Genomic DNA, 26003 nt, shown 5'->3' with positions numbered 1-26003 from the left:
AGGCTTGTTCACCACTCGGTAGGATTTTTCAAACTTGGGCGAGTACTTGACTGCAGCTAAGCCTCCGAGTGAGAGGCTTGCTCACCACTTGGTAGGATTTTTCAAACTTAGGTGAGTAATGGACTGCAGCTAAGCATCGGAGTGAGAGGCTTGCTCACCACTCGGTAGGATTTTTCAAACTTAGGCGAGTACCGAACTGCAGCTAAGCCTCCGAGTGAGAGGCTTTCTCACCACTTGGTAGGATTTTTCAAACTTAGGCGAGTACTGGACTGCAGCTAAGCCTCCGAGTGAGAGGCTTGCTCGCCACTCGGTAGGGATTTTTTAACTTAGGCGAAACGGATTCACAGCTAAGCCCCCGAGTGAGAGGCTTGCTCATCACTCGGCAGGATTTGTTAAACTTAGGCGAAACAGATTCACATCTAAGGCACCCACTGGGGGATTTAGAACATAAAAAAGAACAATGATCATTTATGAGACTGTAAAACCGTGTCTTTGATAATCAAACTAAGGGATATTTCTTATTACATCTCAACAGTCTGAATGCTTAAGTGTAAAAGGGGCGGAGCAACTCCGCATTCCAAGCACGTGGCTCGTATTTCTTATGCTCAATGTTGTAGAGGTGGTACGCTCCATTGTGGAGCACTCTGGTGATGATGAAAGGACCTTCCCAAGTAGGGGCGAGCTTGTGTGGTTTCTACTGATCCACTCAAAGAACCAAGTCTCCTTCCTGAAATGCTCGACCCCTCACGTTTATGGCATGGAATTGACGCAGGTCTTGCTGATAAATGGTCGATCGGATCAGAGCCATCTCTCTTTCCTCTTCCAGAAGATCAACTACGTCTTGCCGAGCCTGTTCTGCTTCATCTTCTGAGAAAAGCTCGACTCTGGGTGCATTGTGAAGCAAGTCACTCAGAAGCACAACTTCAGCTCCATAGACCAAGAAGAATGGAGTTCGACCAATTGACCGATTCAGAGTCGTCCTCAGACCCCAAAGTACTGACGAAAGTTCATCGACCCAGGCGCCTGCCGCATGCTTGAGATCACGCATCAGTTGGGGTTTCAGTCCTTTGAGGATCAACCCGTTTGCTCTTTCAGCTTGTCCATTTGACTGGGGATGGGTGACTAAAGCATAGTCGACTCGAGTGCCTTGGGAAGCACAGAAGGCTCTGAACTCATCCGAATCGAAGTTCGAGCCGTTTGTCAGTGATGATGTTGTGCGGAACACCATATCTGAATGTTAACTCTCTGATGAAACTGACAGCAGTACTAGCTTCAAGACTTTTGATAGGTTTGGCTTCAATCCATTTGGTGAATTTGTCAACTGCCACGAGTACATGAGTGAAACCGCTCCTACCCGTTCTCAGAGGTCCAACCATGTCCAAACCCCAAACAGCGAAGGGCCAGATGAGTGGAATGCTCTTCAGGGCTGACGCAGGCTTGTGAGACATGTTGGAGTAAAACTGGCAACCTTCACATTTGTCGACTATTTCTTGTGCCATCTCATTTGCCCGTGGCGAATAAAATCCTGCTCGGTATGCTTTGGCCACAATGGTCCGAGAGGGCGCATGGTGACCACAGGTCCCCGAGTGGATGTCATTGAGGATCACTCGACCTTCCTCTGGTGTTTTGCATTTCTGGCTGACTCCAGTTACACTTTCTCTGAACAGCTGCCCTCTTATCACAATAAAAGCTTTGGATCAGCGGACGATCCGCCGGGCCTCTTCTTCGTCCTCTAGGAGTTCCTTCCTGAGGATGTACGCAATGTACAACACTGTCTATTCGGGAGTGATGACCAAAACCTCCATGATCAAGTCGACCACGGCTGGGACTTCGACTTCAGTCGGATCAGCGGTGCTCTTTGGCTGCGGGGGCTCTTCAGTGAAAGGATCTTCCTGGACTGAAGGTGTATGAATATGCTCCAAAAACACATTACTGGGAATGGCTTCTCTCTTGGAACCTATCTTCGCTAAATCATCTGTTGCTTGATTTTTCAGTCAGGGTATATGGTGGAGTTCTAAACCCTCAAACTTCTTTTCTAACTTTCTCACCGCATTGCAGTACACAATCATACCTGGGCTTCTGATGTCCCACTCCTTCATTACTTGAATCACCACCAAATCTGAGTCGCCGTAGACCATGAGGCGACAGACGCCGAGTGAAATGGCCATACGCAACCCATACAAAAGTGCTTCATATTCAGCTTCGTTGTTGGAGGAATCAAAATGAATTTGGAGAACATAGCGAAGCTTGTCACCTCGGGGGGATACCAATACCACCCCAGCACCAGAACCATTCAGCATCTTGGATCCATCAAAGAACATGGTCTAGTGGTCCGAGTAAATCTGAGTCGGCAGTTGTTGTTCGATCCACTCGGCGAGGAAATCCGCTATTGCCTGGGACTTGATAGCTTTCTTTGCCTCAAACTTGATATCCAAGGGAAGGAGTTCAATCACCCATTTTGCCACTCAACCAGTTGCATCTCTGTTGTTCAAAATTTCTGACAATGGTGCATCGCTGACGACTGTAACGGAGTGATCAGAGAAATAATGTGCAATCTTCTTCGTGGTCATGTAAATCCCATAAACAAGCTTCTGATAATGTGGATATCTTTGCTTGGATGGAGTTAAAACTTCAAAAACATAGTATATTGGGCGCTGAACTTTATAGGATTTTCCTTCTTCTTCCTGCTCGACCGTGAGTACTGTACTGATAGCTTGTCCAGTGGCTGCAATATAAAGCAGTAAAGGCTCTTTGCTGATTGGGGCAACGAGCACCGGCTGGGTGGAAAGCAGGGTTTTGAGATCTGCAAACGCTGCATCAGCTTCAGGAGTCCACTCGAACTTGTCAGATTTCTTCATCAGTCGGTAAAGAGGCAATGCCTTTTCACCAAGGCGAGAAATGAATCGACTCAAGGCGGCCAAACAACCAGTAAGCTTCTGGACATCATGCACGCGCACAGGGCGCTTCATCCGGAGTATGGCACCAACTTTCTCTGGGTTCGCGTCGATCCCTCGTTCGAAAACGAGGAAGCCGAGTAACTTTCTGCCAGGAACTCCAAAAGTACACTTTGATGGGTTGAGCTAGATATCATATCTTCTCAGGTTGGCAAAGGTTTTAGCAAGGTCAGTCAGCAGGTCGGAACCTTTGCGTGACTTGATCACAATGTCATCCATGTATGCTTCCACATCCCGACTGATTTGAGTGAGCAGACACTTCTAAATCATCCTCATGAACGTGGCCCCAGCGTTCTTGAGACCGAATGGCATGGTGACATAAAAAAAGCACCTGAATGGAGTATGAAAGTTGTTTTTATCTCATCGGGTCCATACAGTCGAATCTGATGGTACCCGGAATAGGCGTCTAGGAAAGACAAATGCTCACACCCCGTAGTCGAATCGACAATTTGGTCGATGCGAGGGAGAGGAAAATGATCTTTTGGGCAGGCCCGATTGATATACTTGAAGTCAATGCACATGCGAAGTGAGTCATCCTTCTTGGGTACCATAACAACATTGGCGAGCCACTCGGAGTGGTAAATCTCGCGGATGAACTCAGCTGCCAGGAGCCGAGCCACTTCCTCACCAATTGCTTTTCTCTTCTGTACGACGGACCGTCGAAGATGTTCTTTGACTGGTTTCACTTTTGGGTTTACTCGCAAATGATGCTCAACCAGTCCCCTGGGTACACCCGGCATGTCAGAAGGTTTCCATGCAAAGATGTCCCAGTTCTCACGGAGGAACTGGATGAGCGCTTCTTCCTATTTGCTGTCGAGTGAAGTTGAAATATGAGTAGGAGCAGCATTAGGATCGGTCGGGTGAATATGAATCAGCTTGGTTTCACCGGACGACTGAAATGTAGAATCAGTGGCAGGCTTCTTGGAGCGCAGCAAATTGCTCGGATCTGCATTTTTCTGGTATTCTTGCATTTCGACTACCGCCATTTGTGCATCGGCAATTTTTGAGCCCTTCTGGAAGCACTCTTCTGCTTTCTGCCGATTGCCAGTGATAGTGATCACTCCTCTGGGACCAGGCATTTTTAATTTGAGGTACACATAACACAGTCGAGCCATGAAACGTGCATAGGCAGGCCTACCCAGAATGGCATGATAAGCACTCTTGAAATCCACTACTTCAAATGTCAACTTTTCTTTGCGGTAATTCTTGGAATCACCGAAAACCACATCAAGGGCGATTTGGCCGAGTGATTCAGCCTTCTTGCCGGGTATAACGCCATGGAAACTCATATTACTTTCGCTGAGCTTGGACATCGGAATCCCTATTCCCTTCAAGGTTTCAGCATAAAGGATATTTAGGCCGCTACCACCATCCATCAGCACTTCAGTCAGTCGAGCGCCTTCAACAACTGGGTCGACCACCAACGCTTGCCTCCTAGGGGTGGCTATACATGCTGGATGGTCAGACTGGTCGAATGTGATGGCAGTCTGGGACCACTTCAAATAACATGGTGTTGCTGGAGCAACCATGTTCACTTCTCTGTTGATAACTTTCAATCGACTTTTGCTCTCAACATCAGCAAAAATCATCAGAGTGGAGTTGACGTTGGGAAGACCGTCATCATCCTCTTCCTTGTCCTCATCCTTGTCCGACTCCTTTTCCTTCTCCTTGGGTTGCTTCTCTCGGAATTGCTGGATCAGGAGTCGACACTGTCGAGTGGTGTGCTTGGGATAAACCAAATTACCCTCTTCATCTTTCTTGGTGTGAATGTGACATGGCAAATCCAACACATCATTTCCGTCTTGATCTTTCACTTGGGATTCCAGGGCCCTGTGGGCTTCCCCTTGAACTTTCCTTGAGCCACAACTAAGGCCTCACCAGGAGCAACTGGCTCGGCCTTACGCTTCTATTTCCGATTGGAAGTACCTCCACCGGTGTCCTGGGTGACTGTTTTGTGCTTGCCACTCCGGAGTCGGTCTTCCTCTTCGCCGTTAGCGTATTTGGTGGCAATCTCCATCATCCGAGTCAGAGTCATATCTCCTGTCCGACCGAATTTTAGATTCAACTCCCCATACTTAATGCCTTCCTTGAAGCCACAAATTACTTGGTGATTCGACACATTCTCCACTGTATGGTGTAACATGATTCATCTCTGGATATAGTCTCTCAAGGTCTCATTCAGTTTCTGTACACAACACTGCAATTCTGTCAACCCTGCCGGTCGCTTGCAAGTACCCTCAAAAGTTCTAACAAACACTCCGGCGAGTTCTTCCCAACTGTATATGCTACCAGGTGCTAATTGATTCAGCCACGCCCTGGCCGAGCCTTTCAACATGAGAGGGAGGTGCTTCATTGCCACTTCATCATTGCCACCACTAATCTGCATAGCCACTCGGTAATCTTCAAGCCAAGTGTTAGGCTTAGACTCACCGGTGAACTTGCTGACTCTAGTCGCCAACCTGAAGTTGGGAGGAATCATTGCGGCCCTGATGGCTCCGCTGAAACACTCGGGACCGGAAACGTGCACTCTGCTGCCAGTCAGATAATCTCTGTCATGACCTTCTCTATGCGCTCTGTTCCTGTCAACCAGACCTTGAACGAGAATAGATCTTGCATCAAAGCCTGGCTCTCTTGGGTCGACTGGTACTCTTTGCTCTCCACTATGGGGGCGCCTGTCATCCTGCCGCCGAGGCACGTATGATCCACTCCTCGGAGGAGGCGTGGGCACTCGACGATGGTCATCGTGGTCGAGTCGGTGATCATACTGCTCGCGGTTTCTGTACTGATCCTGCCGGTGCCCACGCCCCTCACGCCGCGGAGGCGATCTTGGGCTGTGAGCCGACTGGACTATGTCCGCCACCACAGACCCGCTATGAATCCTATTCCGAGACTGAGATACTGCTGTATTCTGTTCTCCAGCTACTCAAAGCAAGGCTCGGATCTGCATCAAACCCTTGCCTGCCTCTGACTGGGAAGGCTGGATTGACTCTGCTATTCGGGCTGCGGCTGTGAGATTTTGGATCAGAGTGCGGTATACCTAAGTTTGAGGTGGAAAAAGCTATCGTCGACTGGATTCAAGGATCCGCTACCGAGCACGCTCGTCGAGTGCGTGTTGCAGGTTCTCCAGTCGAGTGCGCTCAGCCAAGTTTGCCACGCGCGCTTCCTCCAAGGCCCGGGCCTCAGGGGTTTCTCCAATGATAGGAGTGTGAAGTGCATCCAAGTTGCGGCAGCGAAGCTCTTCCCTCTGTTGTGAAGAAAGGGGCTAGGGCGGTACTCCTCGTGAACGCGCGACGGATCGCCACCGCCATCGCCACCGTCATTGCGGGGGAAGCTAGGAGGACTGGGTGGTCCGTTGACCATCAAGACTTTTGCTGCGTGATCGCTGCTGTCGCATTAGGATGCGGTCTCGACGGAGCCAGTTGACAGGTCGAATAGGCCGTAGAGAGTTTCGTTGGGCTCGATTGCCGCGACATGTGAGGTGGCCGATTGGCAGGCCACCGCATGCCTCACCCACCGCTGGAGCCGCGACCGACCGGAACGCTTGTGCCGGTGAGTGGCGGGGGACGAAGACACCATAGGAACCGGCCAATACTGGGTCGATGGTTGCCGAAGAAGGACGCTGCGGATGCACGCGCGAAAGTGCATCGCCCCGCGGACGGGGAGCGCATCAACGTTGAGTGGAGCTTCCTGGAGCCAGGCGGAGTCGTCAGCGATGAACACGAGCACGCCGAGACGGATCTCACGGCCCTCAACCAGTCCGCTGGCGGAAACCATGACGATGAGAATCGGAAAAATTGCAACTCCACCAGAAAGTCGCTAAGACACCTGCCCCAAGTTGGGCGCCAACTGTCGTGGATCTAAGACTGACAGTAGAATGGGCGTAGGTTTGAGGAGGCAAGGTCCTAGCTATGGTGAAGTTGTACACACGAGTTTTACGAGTTTATGCCCTTCGCAAAGGAAGTAATAGCCCTACGTCTCGGTGCCCGGAGGCGTTCGACTGGATTATGTGTATGTGTGTGTTTACAGGGAGTGCGAACCCTTGTCTCAGTGGAAGGGGTGGCTTATATAGAGTGCGCCAGGACCCCAACCAGCCCACGTTACAAAGAGTTCAAGGTACGTAAAGAGATGGCATTACTGGTAATGGTAGCCTTAAATGCCTTAATGGCCTTAAAGGTTACTGGGTGGATGCTTGCCCATTCCTATTCTCGACGGCAAACAGGTCGAATGGATTCCTGTATGGTCGAATGATCGTGTGGTCGAGTGACCCAAAGAAGGAGGAGTCTCCGAGTGACTGGTAGGTCAAGTGGATTGTACTCGACACCTTTGTTGGGCCCTCCCTGTCGTCTCTTGATCTTCTTTGCTTCTAAGACAGTGACCTTGGATAGGACATATAGGTCCGGCCTATTACCCTACCCCAGGTCTATGTCCTCATCAGTCATGATTTTATTTAGTGATGAATCCACCATTTTGGATGAGGTTTCAGTTGACTATGATAACAAAGTTGCTATCTATGATGATTATGGTGATGGCATGTATGCTATAAAGAATAATGATAACCATGAAACTTGTCGTCATGATTTTAATTTTTACTCTCATGATAGTCATTTTGTTGAGTTTGCTCCCACTACTATTGATGAGAATAAATTTGCTTATGTGGAGAGTAACAAAATTTCTATGCTTATGTATCATGAAAAGAATGCTTTATGTGATGGTTATATTGTTGAATTCATTCATGATACAACTGGAAATTATTATGAGGGACGAACATATGCTTGTAGGAATTGCAATAATATCAAGTTTCCTCTCTTTATGTTGAAAGTTTTGAAGTTATGCTTTTTTGCCTTCCTATGCTAGTTGATTCTTGTTCCCATAAGTTGTTTGCTCACAAAATCCCTATGCATAGGAAGTGGGTTAGACTTAAATGTGCTAGTCATATGCTTCATGATGCTCTCTTTATGTTTCAATTCTTATCTTTTATGTTAGCATCATTGAAATCATCATGCCTAGCTAAAAATGCATTAAAGAAAAGCGCTTGTTGGGCGACAGCCCAACACTTTTACCTACTGTTTTTGTGTGTTCACATGATTACGCTACTATAGTAATCATTTTTTATTGCTTTTGTTTCAATAAAGTGCCAAGTAAGACCTTTGGGATGGCTTACGGTGATAGTTGATTTGATCTTGCTGAAAAACAGAAACCTTTGCGCTCAGGAAAACAATTATCATTTTTAACATAAGCATGATAAAATGCAGATTATTTTTGCAGAAGATTAATAGACAAATTACACAGGTTTTTCTATTTTTTAGAATTTTTGGAGTTGCAGAAGTATGGTTGGAGTACAGATTACTACAGACTATTCTGTTTTTGCTAGATTCTGTTATCAATGCATAGTTTGCTTGTTTTCTAGTTTCTATGGCTGATATTGCTCAATATAAATTGTGGAAATGATATGCTACAGTAGGCATTGTGTGGAAACAACTATGAATCTTGTCTTTGACAATACTAAAGTTAAATGTTCTGTTCTTTATCATACTAACCTATCTCACAAAGTTCCGTTAAGTTTTGTGTGATTGAAGTTTTCAAGTTTTGAGTGAGATGTCGATATGAGGGGAATAAAGAGTGACAATACCCTAAGCTTGGGGATGCCCAAGGCACCCCAAGGTAATATTCAAGGAAGATCCAAGCAACTAAGCTTGGGGATGCCCCGGAAGGCATCCCCTCTTTCGTCTCCAACATTATCGGTAACCTCACTTGGAGCTATGTTTTCATTCATCACATGATATGAGTTTTACCTGGAGAGTCATTTTATTTTCTAAGGATTTGCTTTCAGTTATTTATAATAATTTTTTTCATCTTTTATTTTAATAAAAGTGGCAATGATAGCCTTTGCCATGCTTATTTTGCAGGTATACATGTTGCTGTTTCAAAACAGAAATTTACCGTTGTTGCAAAAATTCCCTAGAAAAGTCAGAAGGTGATAAAATGTTGAAACTTTCTGCAAAATGAGCTATGATAAATTTTATACGGTGTGGCAAATTTTCATAAATTATGGAGTTAGGGAAGTATTGATACTCTTGCATTCATTACACACTATACTATTTTGGCAGATTGCTGTTATGTTTGCATTGTTTGCATATGTTTGCTTGTTTAATGATTCTATTTGAGGATAGGAGTATTAAACATGCATATTCTTTTAGTATGCAATGCTGAATAATAGTTTTAGTGATTTGCTACAGTAGAGAATGATAAGATTTTTGCATTGGTTTATACTAACTTATCTCACGAGTCCTTGTTGAGTTCAGTGTGGATGAAGCTTTTGAGATTTAGGAAACCGTGATATGAGAAGAATTAAGGAGACACAAAAGTGCACCATCTCTTCACCGAACTACTGCACCTATACAATTTGCCATTGTATTGGGTGTGTTGGGGACACAACAGATTTCTTGTATTTGATTGTAGGGTTGTTTGAGAGAGGCCATCTTCATCCTACGCCTCCCACAGATTGATAAACCTTAGGTCATCCACTTGAGGGAAAATTACTATTGTCCTACAAAACTCAGCGCTTGGAGGCCCAACACGTGTCTACAAGAATAAAGTTGCGTAGTAGACATCAAGCTATTATCTGGCGCCGTTGCAGGGGAGGTGAGTGCATGAAGGTATATCTTTAGATCTTTCAATTTAATCTTTTAGTTTCTTCTTTTATCACTAGTTTGGTTATAAAAAGAAAACTACAAAAAAATGGAATTGAGGTTGCATCATATTATTGTTCATCTTTATAATATATTTCTTGAAAATGATGGTTCAGAAAATTGTGCTCAATTGTTAGAAGAAGAAGTCAATAAAATGTTTGGCACGAAATATTTGAATGATGAACATGATTGCAATATTACTAGTATGAATTCTTTGAATATCCATGATGCTAATGATATGCAAAGCAATAAGCTTGGGGATGCTATTTTTGATGAATATGATATTTTCACTCCCCTAAGTTTTGATAAGAAAATTTATTATGATGAAATCATGCCTCCTATTTATGATGATTATAATTATGAAAGTGGATTTGGAGAGGTCATGACTTTATTTAGTGATGAATCCACCATTTTGGATGAGGCCTCAGTTAACTATGATAACAAAGTTGCTATCTATGATGATTATGGTGATGACATGTATGCTATAAAGAATAATGATAACCATGAAACTGGTCGTCATGATTTTAAATTTCACTCTCATGATAGTTATTTTGTTGAGTTTGCTCCCGCTTCTATTGACGAGAATAAATTTCCTTATGTGGAGAGTAACAAAATTTCTATGGTTATGTATCCTGAAAAGAATGCTTTGTGTGATGGTTATATTGTTGAATTCATTCATGATGCAACTAAAAATTATTACGAGGGAGTAATATATGCTTGTAGGAATTGCAATAATATCAAGTTTCCTCTCTTTATGTTGAAAGTTTTGAAGTTATGCTTTTTTGCCTTCCTATGCTAGTTGATTCTTGTTCCCATAAGTTGTTTGCTCACAAAATCCCTATGCATAAGAAGTGTGTTACACTTAAATATGCTAGTCATATGCTTCATGATGCTCTCTTTATGTTTCAATTCTTATCTTTTATGCGAGCATCATTGAAATAATCATGCCTGGCTAAAAAGGCATTAAAGAAGAGCACTTGTTGGGAGACAACCCAACACTTTTACCTACTGTTTTTGTGTGTTAACATGATTATGCTACTGTAGTAATCATTTTTTATTGCTTTTGTTTCAATAAAGTGCCAAGTAAGTCCTTTGGGATGGATTACTGTGATAGTTGATTTGATCTTGCTGAAAAACAGAAACTTTTGCGCTCAGGAAAACAATTATCATTTTTAACATAAGCGTGATAAAATGATGATTCTTTTTGAAGAAGATAAATAGACAAATTACACAGGTTTTCCTATTTTTTTGGAATTTTTGGAGTAGCAGAAATATGGTTGGAGTACAGATTACTACAGACTATTCTGTTTTTGACAGATTCTGTTTTCAATGCATAGTTTGCTTGTTTTCTAGTTTCTATGGCTTGTATTGCTCAATATAAATTGTGGAAATGATATGCTACAGTAGGCATTGTGTGTAAACAATTATTAATCTTGTCTTTGACAGTACTAAAGTAAAACGTTTTGCTCTTTATCATAGTGACCTATCTCACGAAGTTCCATTAAGTTTTGTGTGATTGAAGTTTTCAAGTTTTGGGTGAGATGTCGATATGAGGAGAATAAAGAGTGAAAATACCCTAATATTGGGGATGCCCAAGCCACTCCAAGGTAATATTCAACTAATATCCAAGCAACTAAGCTTGGGGATGCCCCGTAAGGCATGCCCTCTTTCGTCTCCAACATTATCGGTAACCTCACTTGGAGCTATGTTTTCATTCGTCACATGATATGAGTTTTACTTGGAGAGTCACTTAATTTTGTTAGGATTTGTTTGCTGTTATTTAGAATAATGTTTTGCATCTTTTATTTCAATAAAAGTGCCAATGATAGCCTTTGCCATGCTTATTTTGCAAGTATACATGTTGCTGTTTGAAAACAGAAAATTTACCGCTGTTGCAAAAATTCCCTAGAAAAGTAAGAATGTGATAAAATGTTGAAACTTTCTAAAAAATGGGCTCTGATAAATTTTTACAGTGTGGCAAATTTTCATAAATTTTGGAGTTAGGTAAGTACTGATACTCTTGCATTCTTTAGAGGTTGTACTGTTTTGGCAGATTGTTGTTATGTTTGCATTGTTTGCATATGTTTGCTTTTTTAATGATTATATTTGAGGATAGGAGTATTAAATATGCAGAGGCATTTAGTATGCAATGTCGAATAATAATTTTAGTGAGTTGCTACAGTAGATAATGATAAGGTTTTTGCATTGGTTTATACTAACTTATCTCACGGGTCCTTGTTGAGTTTTGTGTGGATCAAGGTTTTGAGATGTAGGAAAACCATGATATAAGAAGAATTAAGGAGACACAAAAGCTCAAGATTGGGGATGCCCAAGACACCCCAAGATAATATTTCAAGAAGTCTCAAGCATCTAAGCTTGGGGATGCCCCGATAGGCATCCCACCATTCCTTTTCAACAATTATTGGTTAGTCTCGGTTGAGCCTAAGTTTTTGCTTCTTCACATGATGTGTGCTATTCTTAGAATGTCATTTTTTGCTCGTTGTTCTAATAAAATACTTAGATCTGAAAGTTCTTAAATAAAATAGAGTCCTCAAATAATTGCCAGGGAGGCTAGGTAAGCGGCATTCACATCCCATCAACGAAGAATTGCTCAGTGCTTCACTTATATCTTTTTGAGCACGGTGTGCTTTAATATTTTTGAAGAAATTCTCTCTTGCTTAACTTAAATTAATTTGAGAGAAACAAATATTATGCTCATGATCTTGATTTATTCTTATTGGATTAGCTTGTCATTTACTCTTGAACTTCACTTATATCCTATGAGTAAATTGTTGAATAAATTGAATGCCATGAAGTTGAAATCATAGCATGCCTAGTGGTAGCTTCACATTGGGTTTGGAAAGTGAAATCTTTTGAGGCTTGACAATCACAACATTGGTCATACAAGCAATTCACAAATAATTAGTATAAGGAAGAAAACTTTCACATGCAAATACACTATCATGGAAATCTTTTGTGATTGTGAGCCCCCATCAAAATATTATATGCCAAAATTGTTGACGTTGGACAAGGAAGACAACGTAATGGTTTATGTTTGTTCATATTCACATAGAAGTTATATTGTCATAGATCCTTCAACATGTGGTGCTTGCCCCCCATCTTTGCTAGCCAAAAATTCCGCACCAAGTAGAGACACTTCCTGTGCATCCAAAAACCCTTAAACCCAAATCTTATTTTCAAGAGTCCATCATACCTACCTAGGGATTGAATAAGATCCTTCAAGTAAGTTGTCATCGGTGCAATAAGGCAAAAAAAATTGCTTCTAAAAGTGTTAGATCCTTTAGTGTAAGAGAAAATTGAGCATTGTACAAACTTGTGATGGCAAAGAATAAAAGCGACAGACTGCATAATAAAGGTTGCTCTCATAAGGGGAAATATAACATGACGTTTTTTTTGCACTAAGGGGTTGAGCATACAAACAAATAAGCGCATGGCAACCTCTGCTTCCCTCTGCGAAGGGCCTATCTTTTACTTTTATGCAAAGAGTCAAAGTTCTTCTCTCTATTCCTTTTTATTTTTCTCTTTTGGCAAGCATCATGTGGCGAGCAAAGATCTAGGCACATATATCTAGTTGGATATGGGTAGCATGATTTATTATTGTTGACATCACCCTTGAGGTGAATACGTTGGGAGGAAAAACAATAAGCCCCTATCTTCCTATGTGTCCGGTTGAAACATTTTGCTCATGTGTATGTAGTGAGTGTTAGCAATCATAGAAGACTATAGGATGGTTGAGTATGTGGAGCTCTTACTTAAACTCCATTGAATAAGTTGAATTGCAATTGCTTGGTGACCGAGAACATAGGTTGTTGAGTTTCAAGAGAATTCATTGTTTGATCCTTAACATGTGAATTGGTTGCTACTATAACATGAGAAATATTATGAGAAATAATTGTTGTCATGATGCTAGGGAAAGTGATTGAAATGGCCATTGATCAAACTTATGCACTTTACTAGCACTCACACTTCATAAATTATTTCTTTTATCATTTACCTACTCGAGGACGAGTAAGAATTAAGCTTGGGGATGCTGATACGTCTCCAATGTATCTATAATTTATGAAGTATTATTGTTGTTATATTATCATTCCTGGATGTTTTCCAATCATTTTACAGCAACTTTATATCATTTTTTGGGACTAACCTATTGACCTAGTGCCCAGTGCCAGTTGCTGTTTTTTGCTTGTTTTTTACATCGCAGGAAATCAATATCAAATGGAGTCCAAACATCGCGAAACTTTTTGGAGATTTTTTATGGACCAGAACACCCAGGATGGGCCAGAGTAGCACCTGCGGGTGCCCCGAGGGGGGCACAACCCACTAGGGTGCGCCTGGGGGCCCAGGTGGGTTGTGCCCACCTCGATGCCCCCCCGCGCACCCCCTCTTTACCCAATAAATTCACAAATATTCCGAAAACCTTCGGGGTTAACCTAGATCGGAAATTCCGCTGCCGCAAGGCTCTCTAGCCATCTAAAATCAATCTAGACCCTTTCTGGCACCCTGCCGCAGGGGGGAATCATCTCGGGTGGCCATCTTCATCATCCCGGCAGCCACCACGATGAGGAGGGAGTAGTCCACCCTCGGGGCTGAGGGTTTGTACCCGTAGCTATGTGTTTAATCTCTCTCTCTCTCTTGTGTTCTTGAGATGTTACAATCTTGATGTACCGCGGGCTTTGTTAATATAGTCGGATCATATGGTGTTTTCCCATCTCTATCTTGTTGTGATGAATTGAGTTTTTCCCTTTGAGATTTCGTGGTTATCGGATTGAATACTTTTATGGATTTGAGAACACTTGATATATGTCTTGCAATTGAATACTCGTGGTGACAATGGGGTATCGTATTGATTCACTTGATATATGTTTTGGCACTCAACTCGCGGATTCCTGAGGTGACATTGGGGTAATCTATGCATAGGGGTTGATGCAAGTTCTTGTCTTTGTTTCTCTGGTAGAAATCTTGGGGCACATTTTGAAGTTCTTTGTGTTGGATTGAATATTATGAATCTGAATTTGCATTGGTGTAATTTTAGCATGAACTCTTGGTTAAATCGATCGGAAAGAATAGCTTCGTGTTATTTTAGTACAAATTCTAGGATAGATTGATCAGAAAGAATAGCTTTGAGGTGGTTTCGTACCCTACAAACAATTTCGTCTTATGTTCTCCACTAGATAGGAACTTTGGAGTGATTCTTCGTTGCATGTTGAGGGACGGTTATATGATCCAATTATATTAGCATTGTTGAGAGATTGCACTAGATAAAGTACGGACCCTAGGCCTCATTTTCAAGCATTGCAATACCGTTTTTGTGCCCGTTTACTATTTGATACCTTGCTGTTTTTATTTATTCAGATTATAAAAATATATTTCTACCATCCATATTACACTTTTATCACCATCTCTTCGCCGAACATGTGCACCTATACAATTTGCCATTGTATTGGGTGTGTTGGGGACACAAGAGATTTCCTGTATTTGATTGCAAGGTTGTTTGAGAGAGACCATATTCATCATACGCCTCCCACGGATTGATAAACCTTAGGTCGTCCACTTGAGGGGAAATTGCTACTGTCCTACGTAACTCTGCGCTTGGAGGCCCAACACATGTCTACAAGAATAAAGTTGTGTAGTAGACATCAAGATCTTTTATGGCGCCGTTGCCGGGGAGGTGAGTGCATGAAGGTATATCTTTAGATCTTGCAATTGAATCTTTTAGTTTCTTGTTTTATCACTAGTTTGGTTTATAAAAAGAAAACTACAAAAAAGGGAATTGAGGTTGCATCATATTATTGATCATCTTTATAATATATTTCTTGAAAATGATGGTTCGGAAAATTGTGCTCAATTGTTAGAAGAAGAAGTCAATAAAATGTTCGTCACAAAAGATTTGAATGATGAGCATGATTGCAATATTGCTAGTATGAATTCTTTGAATATCCATGATGCTAATGATATGAAAAGCTATAAGCTTGGGGATGCTCTGTTTGATGAATATGATATTTTTAGTCTCCTGAGTTCTGATAAGAAAATGTATTATGATGAAAGCATGCCTCCTATTTATGATGATTATAATGATGAATGTGGATTTGGAGAGGTGATGACTTTATTTAGTGATGAGTCCACCATTTTGGATGAGGCTTCAGTTGACTATGATAACAAAGTTGCTATCTATGATGATTATGATGATGACATGTATGCTATAAAGAATAATGATAACCATGAAACTTGTCGTCATGATTTTAATTTTCACTCTCATGATAGTTATTTTGTTGAGTTTGCTCCCACTACTATTGATGAGAATAAATTTGCTTATGTGGAGAGTAACAAAATTTCTATGCTTATGTATCATGAAAAGATTGCTTTATGTGATGGTAATATTGTTGAATTCATTCATGATGCCACTGAAAATTATTATGAGGGAGGAACATATGCTTGTAGGAATTGCAATAATATCAAGTTTCCTCTCTTTATGTTGAAAATTTTGAAGTTATGCTTCTTTTGCCTTCCTATGCTAGTTGATTCTTGTTCCCATAAGTTGTTTGCTCACAAAATCCCTATGCATAGGAAGTGGGTTAGACTTAAATGTGCTAGTCATATGCTTCATGATGCTCTCTTTATGTTTCAATCCTTATCTTTTATGCGAGCATCATTGAAATCATCATGCCTAGCTAAAAAGACATTAAAGAAAAGCGCTTGTTGGGAGACAACCCACAACTTTTACCTACAGTTTTTCCGTGTTCACATGATTAGGCTACTATAGTAATCATGTTTTATTGCTTTCGTTTCAATAAAGTTCCAGGTAAGACCTTTGGGATGGCTTACGGTGATAGTTGATTTGATCTTGCTGAAAAATAGAATCTTTTGTGCTCAAGAAAACAATTATCATTTTTAACATAAGCATGATAACATGCTAATTTGTTTTGCAGAAGATTAATACACAAATTACCTAGGTTTTCCTATTTTTTTAGAATTTTTGGAGTAGCAGAAGTATGGATGGAGTACAAATTACTACAGACTGTTCTGTTTTTGATAGATTCCATTTTCAATGCATAGTTTGCTTGTTTTCTAGTTTTATGGCTTATATTGCTCAATATAAATTGTGGAAATGATACGCTACAGTAGTCATTGTGTGGAAACAATTATGAATCTTGTCTTTGACAGTACTAAAGTGAAATTTTTCGCTCTTTATCATACTAACCTATCTCACGAAGTTCCGTTAAGTTTTGTGTGATTGAAATTTTCAAGTTTTGGGTGAAATGTCGATATGAGGAGAATAAAGAGTGATAAGACTCTAAGCTTGGGCATGCCCAAAGAACCCCAAGATAATATTCAAGGAAGATCCAAGCAACTAAGCTTGGGGGAATCATCTCCGGTGGCCATCTTCATCATCCCAGCGGCCACCACGATGAGGAGGGAGTAGTCCACCCTCGGGGCTGAGGGTTTGTACCAGTAGCTATGTGTTTAATCTCTCTCTCATGTTCTTGCGATGTTACGATCTTGATGTATCACGGGCTTTGTTAATATAGTCGGATCATATGGTGTTTTCCCCTCTCTATCTTGTTGTCATGAATTGAGTTTTTCCCTTTGAGATTTCGTGGTTATTGGATTGAAGACTTTTATGGATTTGAGAAAACTTGATATATGCCTTCCAATTGAATACTCATGGTAACAATGGGGTATTGTATTGATTCACTTGATATATGTTTTGGCACTCAATTCGCGGATTCCCGAGGTGACTTTGGGGTAATCTATGCATAGGGGTTGATGCACGTTCGTGTCTTTGTTTCTCCGGTAGAAATCTTGGGGCACTCTTTGAAGTGCTTTGTGTTGGATTGAATATTATGAATTTGAATTTGCTTTGGTTTTATTTTAGTACGAACTCTTGGTTAGATCGATCGAAAAGAATAGCTTCGTGTTATTTAAGTACGAAATCTAGGATAGATTGATCGGAAAGAATAGCTTTGAGGTGGTTTCGTACCCTACAAACAATTCCGTCTTATGTTCTCCGCTAGATAGGAACTTTGGAGTGATTCTTCATTCACGTTGAGGGACAGTTATATGATCCAATTATATTAGCATTGTTGAGAGATTGCACTAGCGAAAGTACGGACCCTAGGCCTCATTTCCAAGCATTGCAATACCATTTTTGTGCCTGTTTACTATTTGCTACCTTGCTGTTTTTATTTATTAGGATTATAAAAATATATTTCTACTATCCATATTACACTTTTATCACCATCTCTTCGCCGAACTAGTGCACCTATACAATTTGTGATTGTATTGGGTGTGTTGGGGACACAACAGATTCCTTGTATTTGATTGCAGGGTTGTTTGAGAGAGACCATCTTCATCCTATGCCTCCCACGGATTGATAAACCTTAGGTCATCCACTTGAGGGAAAATTGCTACTGTCCTATAAAACTCTGCGCTTGGAGGCCCAACACGTGTCTACAAGAATAAAGTTGCGTAGTAGACATCAGTAGGAGGGAGGGGGAGAGGCCAAGGGGCGCCCCAAGTGTTGCCGAATCCCACTTGGGCTCCTTCCCTAGTTCGCCCCCTCCTTTTATAGGCGCCACGTGAAGGAAGGGGAGGTGTCGCCCCCCTTTCCTTTCTCCCTTCGGGAGGGGAAGGAAGGAGGGACTTGCCCTCCCCCCTTTCCTTTCCCTAGGACTGGCCAGCTTGGTGGAGGGGTGCACCAGCCCCTTGTGGGATGGTCTGTCCCTCCCTTGGACCGTTAAGCCCATATCTTTGCCGGGGGTGCGTGGAACCCCTTCCGGTGACCCTATATGTACCTGATACCCTTCGGAAGACTTCTGGTGTCCGAATACTATCATCCTATATATAAATCTTTACCTCTCTACCATTTCGAGACTCCTTGACATGTCCGTGATCTCATACGGGGCTCCGAACAACATTCGGTCACCAAATCACATAACTCATATAATACTATATCGTCATCGAACGATAAGCATGCAGACCCTACGAGTTCGAGAACTATGTAGACATGACCGAGACACCTCTCCGGTCAATAACCAATAGCAGAACCTGGAAGCTCATATTGGCTCCTACATATTCTACGAAGATCTTTATCGATCGAACAGTAATGACAACATACACAATTCCCTTTGTCCATCGGTATGTTACTTGCCCAAGATTCGATCGTTGGTATCTTCATACCTAGTTCAATCTCGTTACCGGCAAGTCTCTTTACTTGTTCCATAATACATCATCCTGCAACTAACTCATTAGTCACTTTGCTTGCAAGGCTTCTTATGATGTGTATTATCGAGAGGGCTCAGAGATACCTCTCGGATACTCGGAGTGACAAATCCTAATCTCGATCTACGGAAACCCAACAAATACCTTCGGAGATACCTGTAGAGCATCTTTATAAACACCCAGTTACGTTGTGATGTTTGATAGCACACAAGGTATTCCTCCGGTGTCTGGGAGTTGCATAATCTCATAGTTGAAGGAATATGTATTTGACATGAAGAAAGGAATAGCAATAAAACTGAACGATCATTATGCTAAGCTAACGGATGGGTCTTGTCCATCACATCATTCTCCTAATGATGTGATCCCGTTATCAAATGAAAACTCATGTTCATGTCTAGGAAACCTTAACCATCTTCGATCAACGAGCTAGTCAAGTAGAGGCTCACTAGGGACACGGTGTTTGTCTATGTATTCACACATGTATTTGGGTTTCCGATTAATACAATTCTAGCATGAATAATAAACATTTATCACGAATAAGGAAATATAAATTACAACTTTATTATTGCCTCTAAGGCATATTTCCTTCAAAATTAACCTCCAAGTACTTGTTCTCAAAATTTTAAGAATGATTTTTTGGTCAACTTTTTAGTCATGTCTATCAAATTAATAACCTATTCATTCCTTTCACAATTTTGACAATGATTTTTTGGTGTTTCAAGATATCTTTACTTGATTCTAGAAAGTCTATGGAATTACTTCAAGACATGTTTTCAAAAATGTGATATGAGTTTGGTCAATTTTTGAAGAATGTATATGTTGGGCAGCGTAGTATTTCAAAAAAAATCCTATGACCACGCAAGAGCTGTCTAGGAGATGCATAGCAACGAGAGGGGAGAGTGTGTCCATGTACCCTCATAGACCGAAAGCGGAAGCGTTTAGTAACGCGGTTGATGTAGTCGAACGTCTTCATGATCCAACTAATCCTACCACCAAACGTACGACACCTCCGCGTTCAGCACATGTTCAGCTTGATGACGTACCTCAAGCTCATGATCTAGTTGAGGATGAGGGAGAGTTTCGTCAGCACGACGGCGTGGCGATGGTTATGATGAAGTTACCGACGCAGGGCTTTGCCTAAGCACTACGACGATATGATCGAGGTGTGTAACTGTGGAGGGGGGCACCGCACACGGCTAAGACAATTGATGTTGTGTGTCTTTGGGGTGCCCCTGCCCACATATATAAAGGAGGGAGGGAGAGAGGCCGGCCCCCTAGGGGAGCGCCAAGAGTATGGAGCGCCAAGAGGAGGGAGGGAGAGAGGCCGACCCTCTAGTGACCATTTCCTTTGAAGTAGAAGCACTCAGTTTCAGGCTTGGGTCTAGCTTTGGGCTTCTTCATGGGAGTGGCAACTTGCTTGCCATTCTTCTTGAAGTTCCCTTTCTTTCCCTTGCCCATTTACTGAAACTAGTGGTCTTGTCAACCATCAACACTTGATGCTTTTCTTGATTTCTACCTTCGCCGATTTCAGCATCACGAAGAGCTCGGGGAATCGTTTTCATCATCCCTTGCATATTATAGTTCATCACGAAGTTCCAGTAACTTGGTGATAGTGACTAGAGAACATTGTCAATCACTATCTTATCTGGAAGATTAACTCCCACTTGATTCAAGCGATTGTAGTACTCGGACATTCTGAGCACATGCTCACTGGTTGAGCTATTCTCCTCCATCTTGTAGGCAAAATACTTGTCAGAGGTCTCATACCTCTCGACTCGGGCATGAGTCTAAAATACCAATTTCAGCTCTTGGAACATCTTATATGCTCCTTGGCATTCAAAACATTTTCGAAGTCCCGGTTTTAAGCCGTAAAGCATGGCGCACTAAACTATCAAGTAGTCATCATACCGAGCTTGCCAAATGTTCATAACGTTTGCATTTGCTCCTGCAATAGGTCCGTCACCTAGCGGTGCATCAAGGACATAATTCTTCTGTGCAACAATGAGGATAATCCTCAGATCATGGACCCAGTCCGCGTCATTTCTACTATCATCTTTCAACTTATTTTTCTCTAGGAACATATCAAAAATAAAAAGGGGAGCTATACGCGAGCTATTGATCTACAACATAGATATGGAAAAACTATCAGGACTAAGTTCATGATAAATTAAAGTTCAATTAATCATATTACTTAAGAACTCCCACTTAGATAGACATCCCTCTAGTCATCTAAATGATCACGTGATCCATATCAACTAAACCATGTCCAATCATCACGTGAGATGGAGTAGCTTTCAATGGTGAACATCACTATGTTGATCATATCTACTATATGATTCACGTTCGAGCTTTCGGTCTCAGTGTTCCGAGGCCATATCTGCATATGCTAGGCTCGTCAAGTTTAACCCGAGTATTCTGCATGTGCAAAACTGGCTTGCACCTGTTGTATGTGAACCTAGAGCTTATCACACCCGGTCATCATGAGGTGTCTTGGCATGATGAACTATAGCAACATTGCATACTCAGGGAGAACACTTATACCTTTAAATTTAGTGAGGGATCATCTTACAATGTTACCACTATACTAAGCAAAATAAGATGCATAAAAGATAAACATCACATGCAATCAAAACAAGTGATATAATATGGCCATCATCATCTTGTGCCTTTGATCTCCATCTCCAAAGCACCGTCATGATCACCATCATCACCGGCTTGACACCTTGATCTCCATCGTAGCATCGTTGTTGTCTCGCCAACTATTGCTTCTGTGACTATCGCTACTGCTTAGTGATAAAGTAAAGCAATTACATGGCGATTGCATTTCATACAATAAAGCGACAACCATAAGGCTCTTGCCAGTTGCCGATAACTTTTACAAAACATGGTCATCTCATACAACAATTTATATCGCATCACGTCTTGACCATATCACATCACAACATGCCCTACAAAAACAAGTTAGACGTCCTCTACTTTGTTGTTGCAAGTTTTACATGGCTGCTACGGGCTTCTAGCAAGAACCGTTCTTAGCCACGCATCAAAACCACAATGTTTTTCCGTCAAGTGTGTTGTTTTAACCTTCAAAAACGACCGAGCGTAGGCAAACTCGATTCAACTAAAGTTGGAGAAACAGACACCCGCCAGCCACCTGTGTGCGAAGCACGTCGGTAGAACCAGTCTCATGAACGCGGTCATGTAATGTCGGTCCGGGCCGCTTCATCCAACAATACCGCCGAATCAAAGTAAGACGTTGTTGGTAAGCAGTATGACTATTATTGCCCACAACTCTTTGTGTTCTACTCGTGCATATAACATCTACACATAGACCTGGCTCGGATGCCATTGTTGGGGAACGCAGTATTTCAAAAAAATTCCTACGATCACGCAAGAGCTATCTACGAGATTCATAGCAACGAGAGGGAAGAGTGTGTACACATACTCTCGTAGACCGAAAGCGGAAGCGTTTAGTAACACGGTTGATGTAGTCGAACGTCTTCGCAATCCAACTGATCCTAGCACCGAAGTACGGAACCTCCGCGTTCAGCACATGTTTATCTCGATAACATCCCTCAAACTCTTGATCTAGTTGAGGATGAGGGAGAGTTCTGTCAGCAGGACGGCGTGGCGACGGTGATGATGAAGTTACCGGTGCAGGGCTTCGCCTAAGCACTACGACGATATGACAGAGGTATGTAACTGTGGAGGGGGGCACCGCTCACGGCTAAGACAATTGATCTTGTGTGTCTTTGGGGTGCCCCTGCCCACGTATATAAAGGAGGGAGGGAGAGAGGCCGGCCCCCTAGGGGCGCGCGAAGAGTATGGAGTCCTACTAGGACTTCCAAGTCCTAGTAGGAATCCTTTTCCTTTTCGGAGTAGGAGAGAAGGAAAGAGGGAGAGAGAGAGAGAGAGGGAATAGGAAAAAGGCAAGGGGGCGCCACCCCCTTCCCCTAGTCCAATTTGGACCCATGGGGGGCGCGTCACCTCCCCTTGGCCTGCCTCCTCTTTTCCTGTATGGCCCAATAAGGCCAATCACTTCTCCCGTGAATTCCCGTAACTCCCCGGTACTCCGAAAAATACCCAAATCACTCGGAACCTTTCCGATGTCCGAATATAGCCTTCCAATATATGAATATTTACATCTCGACCATTTCGACACTCCTCGTAATGTCCGTGACCTCATTCGGGACTCCGAACAAACTTCGGTCATCAAATCACATAACTCATAATACAAATCGTCATCGAACATTAAGCGTGCGGACCCTACGGGTTCGAGAACTATGTAGACATGACCAAGACACATATCCGGTCAATAACCAATAGTGGAACCTGGATGCTCATATTGGCTCCTACATATTCTACAAAGATCTTTATCAGTCAAACCGCATAACAACATACGTTGTTCCCTTTGTCATCAGTATGTTACTTGCCCGAGATTCAATCGTCGGTATCATCATACCTAGCTCAATCTCGTTACCAGCAAGTCTCTTTACTCATTCCATAATGCATCATCCCGTAACTAACTCATTAGTCACATTGCTTGCAAGGCTCATAGTGATGTGCATTACCGAGAGGGCCCAGAGATACCTCTCCGATACTCGGAGTGACAAATCCTAATCTCGATCTATGCCAACTCAACAAACACCATCGGAGACACCTGTAGAGCATATTTATAATCACGCAGTTATGTTGTGACGTTTGATAGCACACAAGGTGTTCCTCCGGTATTCGGGAGTTGCATAATCTCATAGTCAGAGGAACATGTATAAGTTGTGAAGAAAGAAATAGCAATAAAACTAAACGATCATCATGCTAAGCTAACAGATGGGTCTTGTCGATCACATCATTCTCTAATGATGTGATCACGTTCATCAAATGACAACACATGTCTATGGTCAGGAAACTTAACCATCTTTGATTAACGAGCTAGTCAAGTAGAGGCATACTAGGGACACTCTGTTTTGTCTATGTATTCACACATGTACTAAGTTTCCGGTTAATACAATTCTAGCATGAAGAATAAACATTTATCATGATATAAGGAAATATAAATAACAACTTTATTATTGCCTCTAGGGCATATTTCCTTCAGTATATGGCATTTTAATAAGTGTTATATGTATAATTGGCAACCAATACTAGCAAGGTGCATCTTCCCTTTCGGTACCTCATTCCGAAAAGAACTTAAACGTTAAGTGTGTTGTGGCTAGAGCAGACTGAGGATGGATGATCGACTGGGAAGTGGCTATACCTCGAGGTTGATTTAATCAATGTGATAGGTCATTATAAACATTGTCTAAATGTTTGTAAAGGCTAGTCACATCTTATAAAATAATTTCGAAGTTCTTGTTTTTAAAATTTCGGGAATGTATTTAATTTATTTTATTGACTTTCCATGAATGACATTCATGAAAATGTCCCACAAAGTCTGCTCCATTTTGATTTTATTTCAATTGCAAAAGTTAAAAAGAATAAAAGGTTTTTCATACATGATCTTATGATTTACGTATATTTTCCTTATCACTTGATTACAAAAATTTATGTTGCAATTTTATCCTTATATTTCTATGCTATAGCTAACAAGTGGGCCCAAAACCATAGGGTCACCCATGTATAGTCCCATCAGCTTCGCCGTCTCTGTTCATCTCCTTCACTGAAAACCCCCACTCGCCAACGTATAGTCCCAAATCTAATCTCTCGCCCCATGTTACCGCCTTTCGTCGGTGATTATCGTGGCCATACTTGGCCGCAGCTTCATCTATGCCAACAAGGATTGTTGTGATCTTTCCCCTTGATCTAACACGCCGACTAGGCTAGCCGCCTGCTACCTCTTGAGCTTGCGTTGGTTTTTCCCTTGAAGAGGAAAGGTGATGCAACAAAGTAGAGTAAATATTTCCCTTAGCTTTTGAGAACCAAGGTATCAATCCAGTAGGAGACAACGCAGCAAGCCACCGAATACCTGCACAAACAAACACCAACTTGAACCCAACGCGATAAACTGATTGTCAATCCCTTCACGGTTATTTGCAAAGTGAGATCTGATATAGATGGATAAACGGTAAAGTAATATTTTTGGTATTTTTGGTTTATGGAACGGAAAGTAAAAGATTGCAGAGAAAGTAAATAGGAAACTAGAATTATAGATCGGAAACTTATATGATGGAAAATAGACCCGAGGGCCATAGGTTTCACTAGAGGCTTCTCTTGAGATAGAAATTATTACGGTGGGTGAATAAATTACTACCGAGCAATTGATAGAAAAGTGCAAAGTTATGATGATATCTAAGGCAATGATCATGAATATAGGCACCACGTCCGTATCAAGTAGACCGAATCGATTCTGCATCTACTACTATTAGTCCACACATTGACCGCTATCCAGCATGCATCTAGAGTATTAAGTTCATAAAGAACGGAGTAACGCATTAAGCAAGATGGCATGATGTATAGGAATTAACTCAACCAATATGATGAAAACCCCATCTTTTTATCCTCGATGACAATAATACAATACGTGCCTTGCTGCCCCTTCTGTCACTGGGAAAGGACACCGCCAGATTGAACCCAAAGCTAAGCACTTCTCCCATTGCAAGTAAAACCAATCTAGTTGGCCAAACCAAATCGATAGTTCGAAGAGACTTGCAAAGATATCAAATCATGCATAAAAGAATTCAGAGAATATTCAAATAATATTCATAGATAAGCTGGTCATAAATCCACAATTCATCGGATCTAGGCAAACACACCACAAAAAGAGTATTACATCGAATAGATTGCCAAGAACATCAAGGAGAACATGCTATTGAGAATCAAAGAGAGAGAAGAAGCCATCTAGCTACTAGCTATGGACCCATAGGTCTGTGGTAAACTACTCACGCTTCATCAGAGAGGCAATGGTGTTGATGTAGAAGCCCTCTGTGATCGAATCCCTCTACGGCAGGATGCCGGAAAAGGCCCCAAGATGGGAACTCACGGGTACAGAAGGTTGCGGCGGTGGAAAAGTGGTTTTGTGGCTCCCCTGGAAGTTTTCGGGGTATTTGAGAATATATAGGAAGAAGATCTAGGTCAAGGGGTCAACAAGGGGCCCACAAGGTTGGGGGGCGCGCCCTACCCCCTAGAC

Source organism: Triticum dicoccoides, chromosome 2A (genome assembly GCF_002162155.2).
Source record: "Triticum dicoccoides isolate Atlit2015 ecotype Zavitan chromosome 2A, WEW_v2.0, whole genome shotgun sequence".
NCBI classification, from domain to species: domain Eukaryota; kingdom Viridiplantae; phylum Streptophyta; class Magnoliopsida; order Poales; family Poaceae; genus Triticum; species Triticum dicoccoides.
This window is presented reverse-complemented; position numbering follows the sequence as displayed.